At 43.9% G+C, this 16,867-nt stretch overlaps 1 protein-coding gene across 4 annotated transcripts in view; it reads left to right on the top strand.

Moving 5' to 3' along the window:
• The window catches only part of cdc42se2 (CDC42 small effector 2), a 217,425-nt gene that overhangs the window by 62,018 nt on the left and 138,540 nt on the right, over positions 1-16,867 (top strand). Inside the window, exon 1 of one of the 4 annotated variants that reach the window (XM_078568867.1) lies at positions 8,144-8,163. The exons of the other annotated variants lie outside the window; for them this stretch is intronic. The gene's annotated coding sequence lies outside the window, so the exon portion shown is untranslated. Of the gene's footprint in view, positions 1-8,143; positions 8,164-16,867 lie in introns of those variants that run through there. 4 annotated transcript variants of the gene reach the window in all.

The raw sequence follows: 16,867 nt of genomic DNA, 5'->3' as shown, positions 1-16,867 counted from the left end.
TTGCCAGCCGCGTGATCTCCTTCTGTGTAAAAGTGCCAGTGCATTGACTTTTTGAAGTTCAAATTTAATTGAATAATTTTAAAAAAATCAAAGTCTGTATAGAACTACATCTGTTTCACATTTACTCTGCTTGGGGTTAACCTTGCTTAGTTTGTGCAGGGAGTCACTTTTGACTCTCTCTTCCAACTCCCTCTGGAGTTTAGAAAATAGAAGCCAGACATTTATTTTAAAAAAAAAGAGGGTCTTTAGTCTGGAGCAAACCTCAGAAGCTGCAAACCCTTGCCAGGATCAGGACAGACATTCAGCTCACCCTGATCATTTTGTTAACATTTCAGTGTCCTTGAGGTGCTCACAGGTTGATTTGTTACTCGGACCTAAACAGCTTTTTGACAGATGTCATCAGTTTTGTTTTATTTGTAGTTTGTATCATATATGCCCCATGTTTGTACTACTTGCAAAGAGAGACTGTTCATTCTCTAATGTCATGGAAAAATTCCTTTGTGAGAGACTGTCGGAAGTTAAAAGTCTTGTGTCACATTTGCAGTTTCACTTTCCAGGAACTGGCACTCTGCTGATAGGTTACATTTCACTATAGTAACTCTCAATTTTATTTTTTCCCTTCAACGTTTTTTTTCCTTCTGACCTCCTGTCCTGCCTTGAAGGCACTGATGCAAGTTGGGTAGCGTAAGAGTCCTGCTTCCATTGGTACTAACTGTGTTAATGTTTTATATTTAGCGAAGACAGCAAAGGCCTGATTTTAAACCCATCCCTTTGTCTGGTGCACCTCAGGTGTGGGAGTTGCCATTTTGCTACAGGCAGGCAAAGGCCTCATTAAAGTGCCGAAAGGGGGCCTGATTATTTGATTCAAACTCCAAAGCAATTTTATTGTGTGTACGGTGCCCTGTTGCTGTAGAATAAGAGTTGATTCTAACTGTGATATGCTAATAAGACAGTATACATCATCGCAGGAAGTGCTGCAGTGTCTATGATCTTGCTCTCTTTTGTAGACCTCACAGCAAGATGAAGCCACTGTAAGATATTTCTGAGTAAAGTTAGTATTCCCCTTACTTCAGCGGAGTCCTTTAAATATTCTGTTAGCATAACAAAATCAAGAATATTACAGTTGCCTGAGACACACACCACCCTCCCCCCACACCACTCCATTTTGTTAGAGCAGGCCCAAAAGAGGGTCAAGGGTCAAGAAACCCAGAAGGAAAGGAACAGTTCGGACCAGTACTCTTACTTCCCAGTTTTTACTGGTGTTCCAATTTTAAGATATAAAAGACCAGTTCGGACCAGTATTCTTATTTCCCAGTTTGTACTGTTTTTTTTTCCTTCTGGGAAGTCAGTAATGTAACTTTTTATTCTCATAAGGGCAAAAGAATCCTCAACCTCATAAGGAGTCACCACAACACCCCCTCAGCAAAGTCACATGAGTTTCGGGGACCATTGTTATGGATCACTTGGCTGCCTGGTCATTCCTCTTTGGGAGACTGACATAGACAATGGTAATGAGGCCCTGTACTTGAATTGGCCTGGGCTCTCAAACTGAACTCTTAATTTGATTTAAAATCAGGATTTGACTGTCAACATCTTATTGACCTTGAAGGGTATTGCATCAATCCAGCCCTGTCTTCACCTGAAGGTTGCATTTCCACAGGGTTCTTTTGAATGTCCTCCCGAAACTTGGGTGAACAAACTTCGGTATTCGGTAATGGTACAGTAGAAAGAGTTGTGCAGAAATTCAGCCCCTCAAGCCTATGTGCGTACAGGGGTCAATGAGGGTCGTTAAGTCAGGAGCAGGGACATTGGGTAATCTTTTTTGTAAGCGCAGGGAGGTTTTTGAGGCCAGTCGACAGACTGAGAATCATACCTGGCACCTTCCATAACACAGTTGTTCGCTGATTTAACCAACTGAGCCTTTGCTATAATGTCTGTTAATGATTAATTGTTGTGTTTTAGTTAACCGGTGTGATTCAGTTAAAGTCTGGTTATTAACTTTTTGACATCTTTTGATTACTGAGTCCATTTTCTGAAGCTGGTCAAGTGTGGAAACGGTGAAAGCGGAGCAAAATCACAGAGAACAGTTTTGGGCCTTAGACTTGCACTAATGTGAAAACAATGGGAGTGTTGTATCTGTTTGTTCTTGCAGGAAGCAAAAGCAAATCAAAGAATATTTTTTATTTTGAGTGCTTTGGGCAACCCTGCAGATGCTGTCCTCTCTGCCCTATACTCTGATCGATTGTTGGACAATTAGACTTGTTTTGTGACTGTTCACAGAATAGTTATATTCTGTAGAGAAAGTTATTGTAAATTCACTCCTTGCCCCCACCCCCAACCCTGCACTTTTCAATTGGCCCCTCATTAGGGTAAGAAGCACAGGGCAGGAAGGCCCAAGGTTTCTTAATGGGACTCTGAAGAACATATCTGCTCTTCTTGGCCTACAGATTGCCTATTGGCATTGTGTTAGTCAATGAGTTGGGGATGGGGACTTGCACCAAACAATGAATTTTTACAGTAAACAGTTTATTTGCAGTCTATTTAATAAAAGTTTGCAGTAAGCAAAACTCATGACCAAAACTGCTGCAACTTGTCCAGTTAAAACCATGGTAAATTCGCCAACAAATTACAGTAAACAGAGCAGTTAGATAGAAATTGTGTGTATAAAATCAATCTTGAGTCACTTAAAGCAGCGCGTGATTGTCAGCAGAATTACTCAATTAGCTTCACTCTGAATGGGAATAATGGTGTCACTATGTGCAGTTCACATGGAAACTAAAATATATTTTTGAAACTGTACTTTGCTGGAACTCTTTTGGCCCTGGCTGGTGTTCCGACAGGTTTTGTCTGGTGGGGAAGTTAGCTCTGCTCCCACACTCAGGTCTAGGGTTAAAATGGCAGGTCAGGCCCTGGTGATATCATTGAAACGTGATCTGCATACTCAGAGAAAGCCTTGCCTATTAGGGCAGGTGTCCTTGCTGCCTACAAATTAATTTAATATTATAGTTGGCTGGATCAGAATGGGAAAGAAATAGGTAAATCCCCTGCTCCATTTTAACTGCCCCCAGTCCCCCCCACCCCCCGACCCCCTGATTTACACCAGGTGGGATGGATGGGTGGGGGGTGTAGGATTTAAACTTGATTCCATTGTTCGATGGGATTGTGAATGTACTGCACAATGGAATTTCCACTGGCCAGGTCACCAACTGAACCATTAAGCAATCCCCTGCAGAAAATCTTGCCTGGTTCAAGCCCAAATATAAAATCTCAGATTTCTGGTTCATTGTGCATTTATTTACTTTGCAAAGACTACGATGCACTGTTTGTAATTTCCTCCTTTTAAATAAGTATGTTTATTTGTTTTGCATCAGCTGCTATGCACTGTGTATTTTCTTTCATTTTAACTAAAGCAGTGAAAGAGGTTGCTATCAAATGAAACCTCATTTAGTGTGATTTGGATCTTGTTTACAAAGCATTTCCTACATATTCAGCAGACACTCTGCGCTATCAGGTTATTGTACTTGGCCGGGTGCTGGAAGAGAGCCAGATTCTGAGTACACTCAACTTTAGGTGCATTTGCAATAAGTGCTTTCTTGGTCAGCTATCACTGTATATTGGCTGAGTGAAAGAGCTGCCCTTTACTGGCTTAGATTAGAGCAACTGACTTTTGAGTTCCTGCGTATCATGATATTGCTGTCTTGAAGATTTGTAGATGATATAATACAGGAAACTTCAAAGGTTGAAAAGAATCGTTGGGCCCACTGAAATGCCTCCCTTCACTTTTCTAGCTCTTCCTTCCTAGCATCCGATGGTGTTTTGTACAGTATGTCCCTTTCTTTTTTTGTGAGGATTACATTGATGTAAATAGTTTATATCACAAGCCTTAACTTGGGCAAACATATGTGGGAAATGTCACTAACTCAATCGCTCATGCTCAAAATCAGATGGAGACAATCTGACACATCAGGGAGGGAGACCAGATTTTGTACCTAAAGGGCCTTGTGCCTGCAGGTACGTAGCCAAATGAGGGTACCCCATCCGGGTCAGTGTCATTTAGGTGCAGTATATGGTGTGATGTGCTTATCATTAATGCAGGCAGGGATAATTATTGGTATGTGTTTTGCTTGATCTCCAGATGTAAAACATAACTAATTTAAGAGTGGGACAACTCATGCTCAATCAGTGGGGCCCACTGCTAAATTTGTCTAAACATATAATTAAGTCAATTTACTCAAACATTGGCCCTGCAGAGGCCAAATATGATTTTTGTTAGGCATCAGAAACTAGCCTTGTGATTATTTAAATTTCTAATACTACTGAAAATTTTGTGAGAGTAAAAGAGGAAATGTCAGCTTTTCTGGTAAAATAATCAAGCAGTGGAATTTTGACCCCTTCCCCCTTTCCTGATGTATATAAAGTTAGCCTGTTAAAGCAGTCCTTGTAAGGGCCAATGTGGAAAAGAAGAGTCTCGACTGATGCTTCTATTCTCTTGTGTTTCATTTTGTTGAAGGCTGATGAGAGTTTTGGATGGGGGAAGGGTCCCCATTCTTGAGTATTGTCCTACCCAGGCCTCAGGCTGCTATGCCATATTATATCCTAATTGTGTGTAGATTCCAATGCCCTAGTTACGCATGTACCAGAGTTATTTCAGCATTCAGATGTGGATGGCATGCCAACAAAGAAAATAAGCTGCTGTGGGGCTCAAATGAGGGGAACCCCATTCCATCAAAAGAGATCAAACAGTGGAAAATGGCATATTGCAGGAATGGGATTTGATCCACCCTGTTTGTTTGAGGTGTCAGAATCCAAGGTTTAAGCCTCATTCCAGAGACTTGAGCAAATTATCTGGGCTGACACCCCAGTACAGTACTGAGGGAGAGCAACCATGTTGGAGGTGCCTTCCTTTGGATGGGACATGAAACCATGATTCTTTCTCCCTTTCTGTCCACTTTGGTGGGGGTGAGGTGTAAATGGCCCCACAGTACTATACGAAGAAGAGCAGGGATGTTCTCCCAAAATCCTGATCACTATTTATCCCTCCTTCAAACAACATCTGAATCAGCTGGTGACTATCTCATTGTGAAAGGTATTCTATAAACGCAAGCTCTTTTCTTTACCTGTCTCTTTTTTCCTCCCCAGCCTAATCAGAACTAGAGTCTCTCACACAGCAGAGTGAGCAGACATGTGATAGTTTCTGAGCAGGCCTAGTGCTGCTTGTGGTAATTGACAGGAAACTTTGCTTCTCTGAGAATGGATTGCAAGCTGTTGCCCAGAACATATTTGTGGCAACTTTTAGTGAGCTGCTGTCAAAGTTGAGTCTGTAATGAGAGATTACTATAACCTCCTCAAAGCAAAGCCACTCCATTTTGTTACTCCTTCACATCACAGACTTTCACTATAGAGGTACATATTTGATACTTCTTAAAATTGCTGGTGTTTGTATTCCTTGAGTGATTTGGAGAGGCTTCAGAAACTTTGGGCAGAATTGTCCCAGATTTGCACTAAGCGCAGTAGCAGGTGGGTAAAATGGCCACGATGACAGGTTTTCACGCTGTATCATCCCAAACCCGCCACATCATTAATGCATTCCCAGGAGACACGCCGTTTCCATGGCAGCCTTGCCCACCCGCCATCACCTCGCCGCTTCATCACACTGAGCGCCATATTTAAAGTCCAGCCCCGTGCACACATCTCAGTGCTTCCAGCTCATGACTACCGCAGGGAAGATGCCCACGAAAGGCAAAAAGACTGCAGCCCCTAGGTTTAGCAATGCGTCACTGGAATGCCATTTGGATGCCATGGAGGCCCTCCGGGATGTCCTCTACCCCTGTGCTGGCTGCAGGATGGGCAGCGGCATCACCAATCCAGCATGGCAGGCGGTGGCATCGGTCATCAGTGCCAATGCTGCACAGAAGACGTTGGCCATCTAATGCAGATAGAGGATGAATGATCTCATCTGTGCAGCCAGGGTATGGCAACCATTTCATCAATCTAAACTCACACACTCAAGCCCATCACACATTCACTGGCATCTCACTCACTGCCAGCTCAAGGGACATCACCACTCACTCTCTCACACACACCCTCACATCTCCATCTGGCCTCATCTCCTCTGGAGACCCCCTCCTCAGTCCTCAACATCTTGAGGCCACTTGCACAGATCAACATGTGCCCCCACACACACCCTGGGATACCCCCTTCCCCAGTACAGCTCTCGCCCTGCAGCTTCTTTCCTCGCCTAAGGCCACTCTCCCCCCACCCCGGTTCCCCAAGCAAGACTTTGCCCTGCAGCTGTTGAAAAGCCACCCGCCTATGGCTGATCTGGTAGGTAGAGACCTACACGTGAGCCCCCCTAAAAGTGATGTGGTGCTGCCTGTGAAGCCTGGCACTGATGACTGCGAGTGCTGACCGAAACAAGGTAGACAAACAAACCTTGAAGTCCCGATAGAAGTGCAGCCCGCCAGGTGCAAGTTGCTTATGTGCTGCTGTGAAACATGTTGCCGTGTTTTCCCGCTGACATGGCGGATGATCCAGGGGGGTGGGGGGTGGATGAGTCTGGTGGGCTCGCCAGGCTGAGCAGGCGATCACAAATTGATCGTGCCGTATTGTCCGCTCACACCACCGAACACGCCCGACGCTGGCAGGCACGGAAATTCCCATCCTATAGGTAGTGTATAATACATTGTTATTTTCACTCTCTGCCTCTATGCAGTTCTTGTCAGTTAGAAGGAACTCAATGAGCTGCAACTCCACAGCTTCACGGATTTTGCTAATACTGCCTCTCTGCTTACATGGGTAGTGTGGAAAGGAACCTCATTTCTCAGGATCACTTTTTCTCCCCCTGCCTTGCAGGATCTACATGCGAGAGAGAACCTGGAGCTGGAGGGAAAGTGACCAAAAACCAAAATAAGCTGCAGATGCTTAAAATCTGAGACGATAACTAAACTGCTGGAGACACCCAGTGTGTTAGGTAGCATCTGCAGAGAAAACAGAGGAGTTTAGCTTTTGGGTGTGCACTGACCAAGGGAACTTACCTAAAATGTTGACTTGGTTGTTGCTTGCACCAGTGCCACCTGACCAGCTGAATCTTCCCAGCAATATTTTGCAGGAGGAAAAACCTTTGATTCTGATCAGCTTTATGTCACCGTTGCCCGATTACACATCCCGGTTTCTCTCGCCCCTGTTTAAAAATGACCTTAAATATAACTCGTGCACCTCTTTCCCCTTTTCCCAATTGTAGACACTCCTTAAAACCTACCCCTTTGACTGAGCTTTTGGTCATTTGTCCTAATATCTCCTTATGCAGCTCAGTGTCAAACTCTGACTGCTGACTTGCTGTTTTTTGTATGTGAAACACAGAGACACAGCCAGAGACCAATGTGTTCTGGCTCCCGTGTTTACTGAAACAAATGTCCTTAAACCGGTCATATCATTTGAACGTTGGAGTTATACATTTTAGAATCTGTCAAGTACCTATCAACTGTTGCACTGACCAATACACAGGTGCCTTCATGCTACAAGAGTGCCCTTGACTGCAAAAAAGTCGTTTTTCCACTATCCACAATTGGAAATATGAATGACCTGACTTGACTTGTTCTGGCAGCAGTGGGGATTCACCTTTTCATAACTGTCACTGGACTCATCAGCTCTACTGGTGGCTGATCGGTGAAAGCAAATCGGTGAGAATCGGGCACTTTCCATCTTTCCCCTAAAACAGAAAAAACAACTAGTATTTATATGGTGTTTTTAATGCAAGGAAACATCTCGAGGCATTTCACTAGCGTTATCAGTCAGAGTTTGACACTGAGCTGCGTAAGAAGATATTAGGACAAATGACCAAAAGCTCAGTCAAAGAGGTAGGTTTTAAGGAGTGTCTTAAAGAAGGAAAGAGAGGTAGGGAGGCTTAGTGTAGTGATTGAAGGTATTACCTTTCCTACTACCTTTAGGGGTCACATGGTTGTTCTGACGGAGGAGCCCTAGGCGCAGGTAATCCTAGGGGAGCAGCTTTCTAGTTGTGGACCTGGTTCAAGCATGTAGCTTCTATAAGAGTTCTGTAATTAAATTATCTGTTTCAAGCAAGAAATCTGTCTGGTACATCAAGTTGTCCGGTACATTTGGCAACGAGGGTAAAATAGCTCCGACGCTGCACCTTGCCTTGTGAATGTGAGTACATCAGTTCTTAAGGAAAGAAAGAAAAGTATACTTATCAGTCATGCCACTCTTCAGCAGAATCAACCCTTATGACACATTCATGGAAGACTGGAACCAGTATGTAGAGCAGCAAGGTTTTTATTTTGTGGCGAATGAAATAACAGCAGAGGAGAAGCAGAAAGCAATCTTTTGAGTGTTTGTGGTAGCAAGACATGTAACCTCATTTGCAGTCTGACGGCCCCGAATGTGCCCAATTCTAAATTTTTTAACGAGCTGGTAGACCATGTAAAGATGCATTTTCAGCCAAAACCATCGGTAATTATGCAGAGATTTAAGTTTAACTCCAGAGTAAGGACCTCGGGAGAGTCCATCACAACTTATATAGCTAAGTTCAGGCAGTTGACTAAGCACTGTGACTTTAGAGACACACTCATTGACGTGTTGCGGGACCGGTTAGTTTATGGTGTTCATGATGATGCCATTCAGCGATGTTTACTTGCAGAAGTTAACATTGATTTGAAGCACGACATGGAAATAGCACTAGCAATGGAGAATGCTGAGAGGGACTTGCGGTCTTTACAGAGTGTGCAACATGGTGCCGTTCTTCAGTTAGGGCAGGAACATACCACTGGGTGTGGCGCGAAAACCAGAGAGACAGCAGGGAAGTGGGAGACAGTCTCTGCTGCTCAAAAACAAAAAGGCCTAGTAGAAGGATTTCAGCAGTGACTCTGAAGCTAATCTATTACAGATATGGAGGTAACCGTAGATTCAAGGAGGCAGAATGCCATTACTGCCACAAAAAAGGGCACATAATAAAGCAATGCTGGGCGAAATCAAGACAGCCCATAAGACAGCAGACCAAGATGATTGAAGTGCACAATATAACTGAACTGTTGATGCTGATATTTATTCCCTATACAATGTCAAAGTGGTAAAAACGGAACCAATCACCGTCACCCTTCAAGTGAATGGGAAGCCTCCAGTCATGAAGGTAATCATGGGAGCCTCAGCCACAGTGATGGGAGAACACACATTTAAATACCTAAATGAAGGTACCCAGCCACTGAAACTGGAGCAAACCACGGCTCAGCTGAAGGCATACACTTGAGAGTCACTACAGGTAAAGGGCTTCGCCACAGTATCTGTGTCCTATGGGCAACAGATAGCCCAGCTTCCAGTGATCATAGTGACAGGTGAAGGACCTAGTCTTCTGGGCCGCTATTGGTTACAAAAGATTAAGCTCAACTGGCCAAAAATATTTCCAGTGAGAACAGGAGGAATTCCTGAGCTGTTAAGGAAATATGACTGTGTATTTCATGACGAATTGGGAAAAATGAAAGGCTTACAAGCAAAAATATATCTTTAAGGCCAGACCTGTGCCTTACACCCTAAAGGAGAAGGTGGATGCAGAATTGTGCCGCCTAGAGAAGTTAGGCATCACCCAGCCAGTCCAGTTTTCAGAATGGGCTGCGCCCTAGTCCCTGTGATGAAACCTGATCAAACTATTTGCATTGCGGAGACTACAAATTAATCATGAACAAGGCTGCTAAACTAGATAAATGTCCTACCCCGAGGATTGAAGATCTGTACGCTAAGCTTGCTGAAGGAAAATCCTATACCAAACTGGACGTGAGCCATGTATACCAACAGCTAGAGCTGGACAGCACATCTAGATGGTATGTAACCATCAACATGCACAAGGTCCTGTACCAATATACACACCTACCCTTTGGTGTATCATCTGGCTGTGCATTCTTCCAAAGGACCATGGAAAGTCTATTGCAAGGATTTCCTCGGGTAGTAGTATATACCTAGATGATGTCCTGGTTACAGGGTCAATGGAAGCAGAACATTTGGCCAACCTAGAAAAGGTTTTAAGAAGATTTTTTTTGAAGCTGGTGTACTCTTAAAGCTCTTAAAGAAAGAGAAATGTACATTCCATGCACCAGAAGTCACTTACCTGGGTCACCGGGTAGATGCCATGGGGTTGCATCCAGTAGTGGAGAAAGTTACGGCAATGAAAGAGGTGCCCTCTCCTACCAATCTCACTGAACTCAATAATTTTGGGCATGATCATTTATTATAGTCGCTTCTTGCCAAACATGTCAACAGTGTTAGCACCTTTACACTTTTATTGAAAAATAATCATTGTTGGTCATGGAATTCGCAACAAGAAGAAGCCTTTGTGAAAGTCAAGAAGCTATTACATTCATCATGTTGACTAGTACATTATAACCCATCAAAAGAATTAATATTAACCTATGATGCATTTCCTTACGGTGTGGGAGCTGTGTTGTCACACAGAATGGAAGATGGCTCCAAAAGGCCAATCGGCTATGTCTCCGGAAACCCCTCTGTAGCCGAGAAGGGTTATTCACAACTTGAAAAGGATGATTTATCAGTAATACTTGGAGTGAAGAAATTCCAACTGTACCTGCATGGATGACATTTCACCATTGTGTCAGACCATAAACCATTAATGGGTTTATTCAGTGAGGATAAAGCCATTCCGCCAATAGCCTCAGCAAGAATTGAACGTTTGGCTTTGATATTATTGGCGTAAGAGTACACATTTATGCACCGCCCTGGCGTGCATATTGCAAATGCAGACGCACTCAGTTGTCTTCTGTTACCAGATAGTATTGTACATGCTCCAGTGCCACAAGAAATTGAGCTTGTGCTGAATTTCTTGGACCCCTTGCCTGTGTATGTAAAGCAAGTAAGGAATTGGACAAACAGGGATCCAATTTTGTCAAAATTCAGAGACCTTGTGTTGCGAAGATGGTTGAATTCACCAGTGTCTGAAGAGATAAGACCATTCCATGCCCGTAAAACAGAGTTAAGTTGCTAAGACGGAATCTTGTGGGAATCAAGAGTGGTTGTCCCTTCGAAAGGAAGAGAACCACTCTTGACAGAGCTTCACAGTGCACATCCAGGCATATCGAAGATGGAGATGCTTGCGCGAAGCTATTTCTGGTGGCCAGGCGTAGACATTGACATTGAAAGCATGATCAAGCACTGTCTCCAGTGTCAGCAACAGCAGAAGTTGCCTGTTTCGGCTCAACTACATCCTGGGAGTGGCCTGATCGACCCTCTGTTAGACTGCATATCGACTATGCAGGTCCATTTTTAGGTACCATGTTTTCATTGATCATCGATGCGCATTCTAAGTGGATGGAAGTGTATGAAGTTAGATCACCGACATTGTGTGCAACTACTGAAAAGCTGCACCAATATTTTTGTATACATGGCCTACCAGAAGTCATTCTTTCGGATAAAGTTACTGTCTTTACCAGTACAGAATTTCAGAGATTCATGTGTTTAAATGGGATTAAGCATATTAAAACAGCACCATGTCATCCCTCATCAAATGGGTTATCTGAAAGAGCAGTGCAAACTTTCAAATCAGGAATTATCCGAAGGTTATCCAAAGGTATTCTAGAAACTCGACTTTCACGTTTTTTTTCTCAATTATAATACGACTCCTCATGCAACTACGGGTTCAAAACTGTCTGAATTATTGATGAAACGCCGCCTATGTACAAGGTTAAGTCTGGTGTTTCCAAACTTAGAGGGGAAGGTAGAGAAGAACCAGAGTAGTCAAAAATTGAATCATGATATTCATAATAAAGCTCGAAGATTTCGTTGTTTTCATGCAGAGTTTTGGAAATGGACCTAGTTGGGTTCCTGGTATAATTGTCTCTGAAACTGGACCCTTATCATTCCAAGTGGAAGTGGAAGACTGGATTGTTCGAAAACATGTGGATCATCTAAGGAGTAGAGAGACATTCCAACAACAGCTATTCCGCCTGTAATTGATGTCAAATATTTAATCCCCGAGGTGACAGATCGACCTAGAATAGACATACCTGATGTTTCTGTTGAATTGCCTAATCCTGAACTGCCACTTTCTAAGCATGTACCTGATGCTGCAGTTCCTGATCATATCGATCCAGTGGGCGAATCTCGAATGGTAGAGTTATGCTGCTCTAACTGAATTAGAAAACCATTTCAGAGACTTAATCTTTAATCGCATGACCTGTGTATATATATGTATATGTTGTGGATTAAAATATCCTTTGTAATAGGAAATGTAAAAAAACTAAAGTGGGAGGAAATGTAGTGATTGAAGGTATAACCTTTTCTATTGCTTTTAGGGATTTTTCTGACGAATGAGCCCTAAGCGTGGGTAATCCTGGGAGCGGAGCTTTATAGCCATGGACCTGGTTCAAGCACATAGCTTCTAAAAGAGCTCTGTAATAAAGTTATCTGCTTCAAGTAAGAAACCTGTCCGGTACATGAAGTTCATTACACTTAGGAAGGGAATACCAGAGAATTGGGTCTCGGCAGCTAAAAACACAGCAGTCAGCAGAGGGGCAAAGGATATCAAGGATGCAGAAACTTGAGGAGAAATGTCGGGCTGGGGGAGGTTACAAAGATAGGGAGGAAGTTAACCATGGATTGATCCTAAGATTTGAACACTGACATGATTGATAATTTTAAATTTGAGGTGTCGTTGGAGTTTGAGCCAGTGTAGGTCAGCAAGCACAGGGGTGGTGGGTGAACAGGATTTGGTACAGGTCAGAATACATGCTAAAATACCTTTAGTTTTGTGGTGTTCTGTTTTTTTTGGTGAGGCAGTGGTTGGTTGAGTGTGGGACTTAGATTTCAGTTTAGAAGCATTTAGTTATTCACATCCTCAAGAGTTATTTTTGGCAGAGCAAAAATGTAAAATTTTCACATCCTGTTGATGGATTTCTGTCTCTTAAGGTAGAAGGTTCTTTTATAAAAAAGCTGACTTTTCCCACCCCCTTGTTGGAATATGGATAATGACTCGCAAAGAAGATCTTTATCAAGCTCTTTCAACATTTTCTTTAAGTACTGTTGATAACGGTTTTTCTTTACTCAGCCGGGTTTATAGAGAACAATTGAAGCAAACTCTGATAAGCTGAATCAAGAGCAAACAAGATGGATGCACTTCACTTCACTTCCTCATTTGCACAAGGAAGCAAACTGTGAGAGTGTTGTTTACACAAGAGGTGCAGTTCCATTTTGAATCTTATTGATCTGCATCACATTCCACCTGTCATTATGTAACACTTCCTCATCTCTCTTTCACTCTCTCAGTGGAATTCAATGTTCCCCCAGTGGCATATTTGGAGGTGGGAGGCAGTTAATTGGGTGGGAGGGTACGGAGTGACGACCCCACCACCTTCCTGCCCCCACCTGACCAAGTCTGGGGCAGGAAAGCTCATGGACGGTCTTCCTATGAGATGCTAACTGAGGCTCTTAAGTGGCCTTGAGAGCCCCTCTCCCTGCCCTTTCTTCCCATGCCTTCCCCTCTCAGCCCATGACCCCCCCTCCATCCCACCCTCACTCACCTGTGGCCTGTACCCCTCATCGCTTCTTGACCTCTGGTCGGTGTACTACCAGCAGTAGCCATTGCTCCTGGTGACGCTGATGGGCAATAGAGAGTTACCGGCCTCTGATTGGCCGGCAGCTCTTGAGGTGGGCGACGGGGTGGTGGTAGGATTTCTGCCACCAGGGTCTTAAATCCTGGGGAAGGGCTCCCACTGGTTCTCCAGTTGGAGGACCCCATCACCAACATTAAATTCTGCTCTCTCTCTCTGTACTGTTGGGTCTGGCTTACATATAGCATGAGGATTTAAACAAGGTGGATTTGAATTGATTTGCTTTGCCAATGTTTGAAAGCTGTCATTTGCTCTTCATTTCTGCTACCCTCTTTTAGGTACTCACAAACTATATGCTAATCTTCAAACAGGAGGGTGAAATATCAACCGGCTGCCAGACTTATGCCAGTACTTCTACGTAACTTGAGTACTATAAGATGTGTAGAGTGACCTGAGCTGATTGAAATAACCATACAACACAGAAGGAGCCATTTGTCAGTCAGTTAGATCATGGCTATCCTGCATTTTTAATCCATCTACCTATCTTGGTTCTGTAAACTTTAATAATATCCTTGCCAAACCAAAATTATGTCAAAGCGACCTTTAGGTTTTCTGTTCTAACATTGAAAAGCGTACAAAACTGACAGACCCACTTGCCTATCTCGCCTATCCCATAAAGTTTTCTCAAGGTACAGACACTAACAGAAGGAAGACTGGTGCACAGATTGGCTATCCTTCTAAGGGCTGCTGAGCAATGGATAAAATAGTCCAAGAGGGCTGGTTCATGCTGAAGTCTGCAAAGTATCGCAGAGTTCTGCAGGCCAGCTGTGTTTATTTTTAAAGTGCTTTCTTATTGTAAATTGATGTCAAGCCGGTACATCTGTTAGGTGAGAGTATGTGGATGATACCATTCAGGAATTAATGTTAAAACTGATACTTAAAGGCCGCAAACACAATGAAGCATCTCAATGTATAGGCGAAGGAGGTTCCACAAATATCCCCATTTTCAATGATGAGGGAGCCCAGCACATCAGTGCAAAAGGCAAGGCTGAAGCATTTGCAACCATCTTTAACCAGAATTGCCAAGTGGATGATCCATCTTGACAGCCTCCTGAGGTTCCCAGCATCACAGATGCCAGTCTTCAGCCAATTGGATTCACTCCACATGACATTAAGGAAAGGCTGAAGGCACTGGATACTATAAAGGTAATGGGCCCTGACAACATTCCAGATATAGTACTGAAGACTTGTGCTGCAGAAATAACCATGCCCTACCCAAGCTGTTCCAGCACAGCTACAACATTGGCATCCACCTGGCAATGTGGATAATTGCCCAGGTATGTCCTGTCTACAAAAAGGGGATAAATCCAATCTGACCACTTACCACCCCATCAACCTACACTCGATCATCAGTAAAGTGATGGAAGGGGTCGTCGACAGTGCTATCAAGTGGCACTTACTCAGCAATTACCTGCTCACTGATGCTCAATTTAGGTTCTACCAGGGCCACTCAGCTCCTGACCCTATTACAGCCTTGGTTCAAACATGGACAAAAGAGCTGAGCTCAAGAGGTGAGGTGAGAGTGACTGCCCTTTCACATCAAGGTAGCATTTGACCAAGTGTGGCATCAAGGAGCCCTAGCAAAATTGGGGTCAATGGGAACCAGGGGGGAAACTCTCCACTGGTTGCAGTCATACCTAGCACAAAGGAAGATGATTGTGGTTGATGGAGGTAATTCATTTCAATCCCAGGACGTCATTGCAGGAGTTCCTCGGGGTACTGACCTAGGCCGAACCATCTTCAGTTACTTCACCAATGACCTTCCCTCCATCATAAGGTCAGAAGTGACTATGTGCAATCATCAGCGAACAATTTTCAGCACCATTCGCGACTTCTCAGATACTGAAGCATTCCATGTCCGTATTCAATAAGACCTGGACAATATTTGGCTTGAGCTGACAAGTGGCAAGTAATATTTGTGCCACACAAGTTCCAGGCAATGACCATCTCCAACAAGAGAGAATCTAACCATCTCCTCTTGACGTTCAATGGCGTTACCATGACTGAATCCCCGATAATCAACATCCTGGGGGTTACCATTGACCAGAAACTGAACTGTACTGGCCATATATATACTGTACAAGAGCAGGGCAGAGGCTAGGTATCCTGTGGTAAGTAAATCACCTCCTCATTCCCCAAAGCCTGTCCACCATCTACAAGGCACAAGTCGGGAATGTGATGGAATACTGTCTACTTGCCTGGATGAGTGCAGCTCTATAGTGGTATACTGGTTATCACATTCGCCTAACACACGAAAGCCCCCTCGGATCAAAACTGGGCAGAAACATTTCCAACAATATTCAAGAAGCTCAACACCATCCAGGACAAAGCAGCCTGCTTGATTGGTACTCCATCCACCAGCTTAAACAGTCTCTCCCTCCACCACTGGCGCACAGTAGCAGTACAAGATGCACTGCAGGAATTCACCAAGATTCCTGTGACAGCACCTTCCAAACCTGCGACCTCTAGCACCTAGAAGGACAAGGGCAGCAGATGCATAGAAACACCACCACCTGCAAGTTTCCATCCAAGCCACACAACATCCTGATTTGGAAATATATCACTGTTCCTTCACTGTCACTGGGTCAAAATCCTGGAACTCCCTTCCTAACAGTATTGTGGGTGTACCTACACCACATGGGCTGCAGCGGTTCAAGGATGCAGCTCGCCACCACCTCAAGGGAAATTAGGGATGGGCAACAAATGCTAGCCTAGCCACCAACACCCACATCCCATGACAAAGAAATATTTTCTCATTGTCTTGCAAAAATCCCTCTTTTTCTTCATCGAAATTCTCCATGTATTCACTGCATCTCTCGATGGAGAGGCTATTGGATCCCAATGACAGGACTACTTGCATGCCAAACAGCGTAAGCAGCAAGTGATAGACAGAGCTAAGCAATTCTACAACCAACAGATCAGATCTAAGCTCTGCAGTTCTGCCACATCCAGTCGTGAATGGTGGTGGACAATTAAACAACTCACTGAAGGAGGAGGCTCCATAAATATCCCCATCCTCAATGATGGGGGTGCCCAACACATCAGTGCAAAAGATAAGGCTGAAGCATTTCCTACAATCTTCAACCAGAAATGTCAAGTGGATGATCCAACTCGGTCTTCTCCAGAGGTCCCCAGCATCACAGATGCCAGTCTTCAGCCAATTCGATTCACTCCATGTGCTATCAAGAAACTGCTGAAGGCACTGCAGAGGCTATGGGCCCTGACAATACTTCAGCAACAGTACT

This window comes from Cetorhinus maximus, chromosome 2 (genome assembly GCF_964194155.1).
Source record: "Cetorhinus maximus chromosome 2, sCetMax3.hap1.1, whole genome shotgun sequence".
Classification (NCBI taxonomy): domain Eukaryota; kingdom Metazoa; phylum Chordata; class Chondrichthyes; order Lamniformes; family Cetorhinidae; genus Cetorhinus; species Cetorhinus maximus.
The sequence above is the reverse complement of the archived record's forward strand: the minus strand, read 5'-3'. Positions and strand labels throughout refer to the sequence as shown.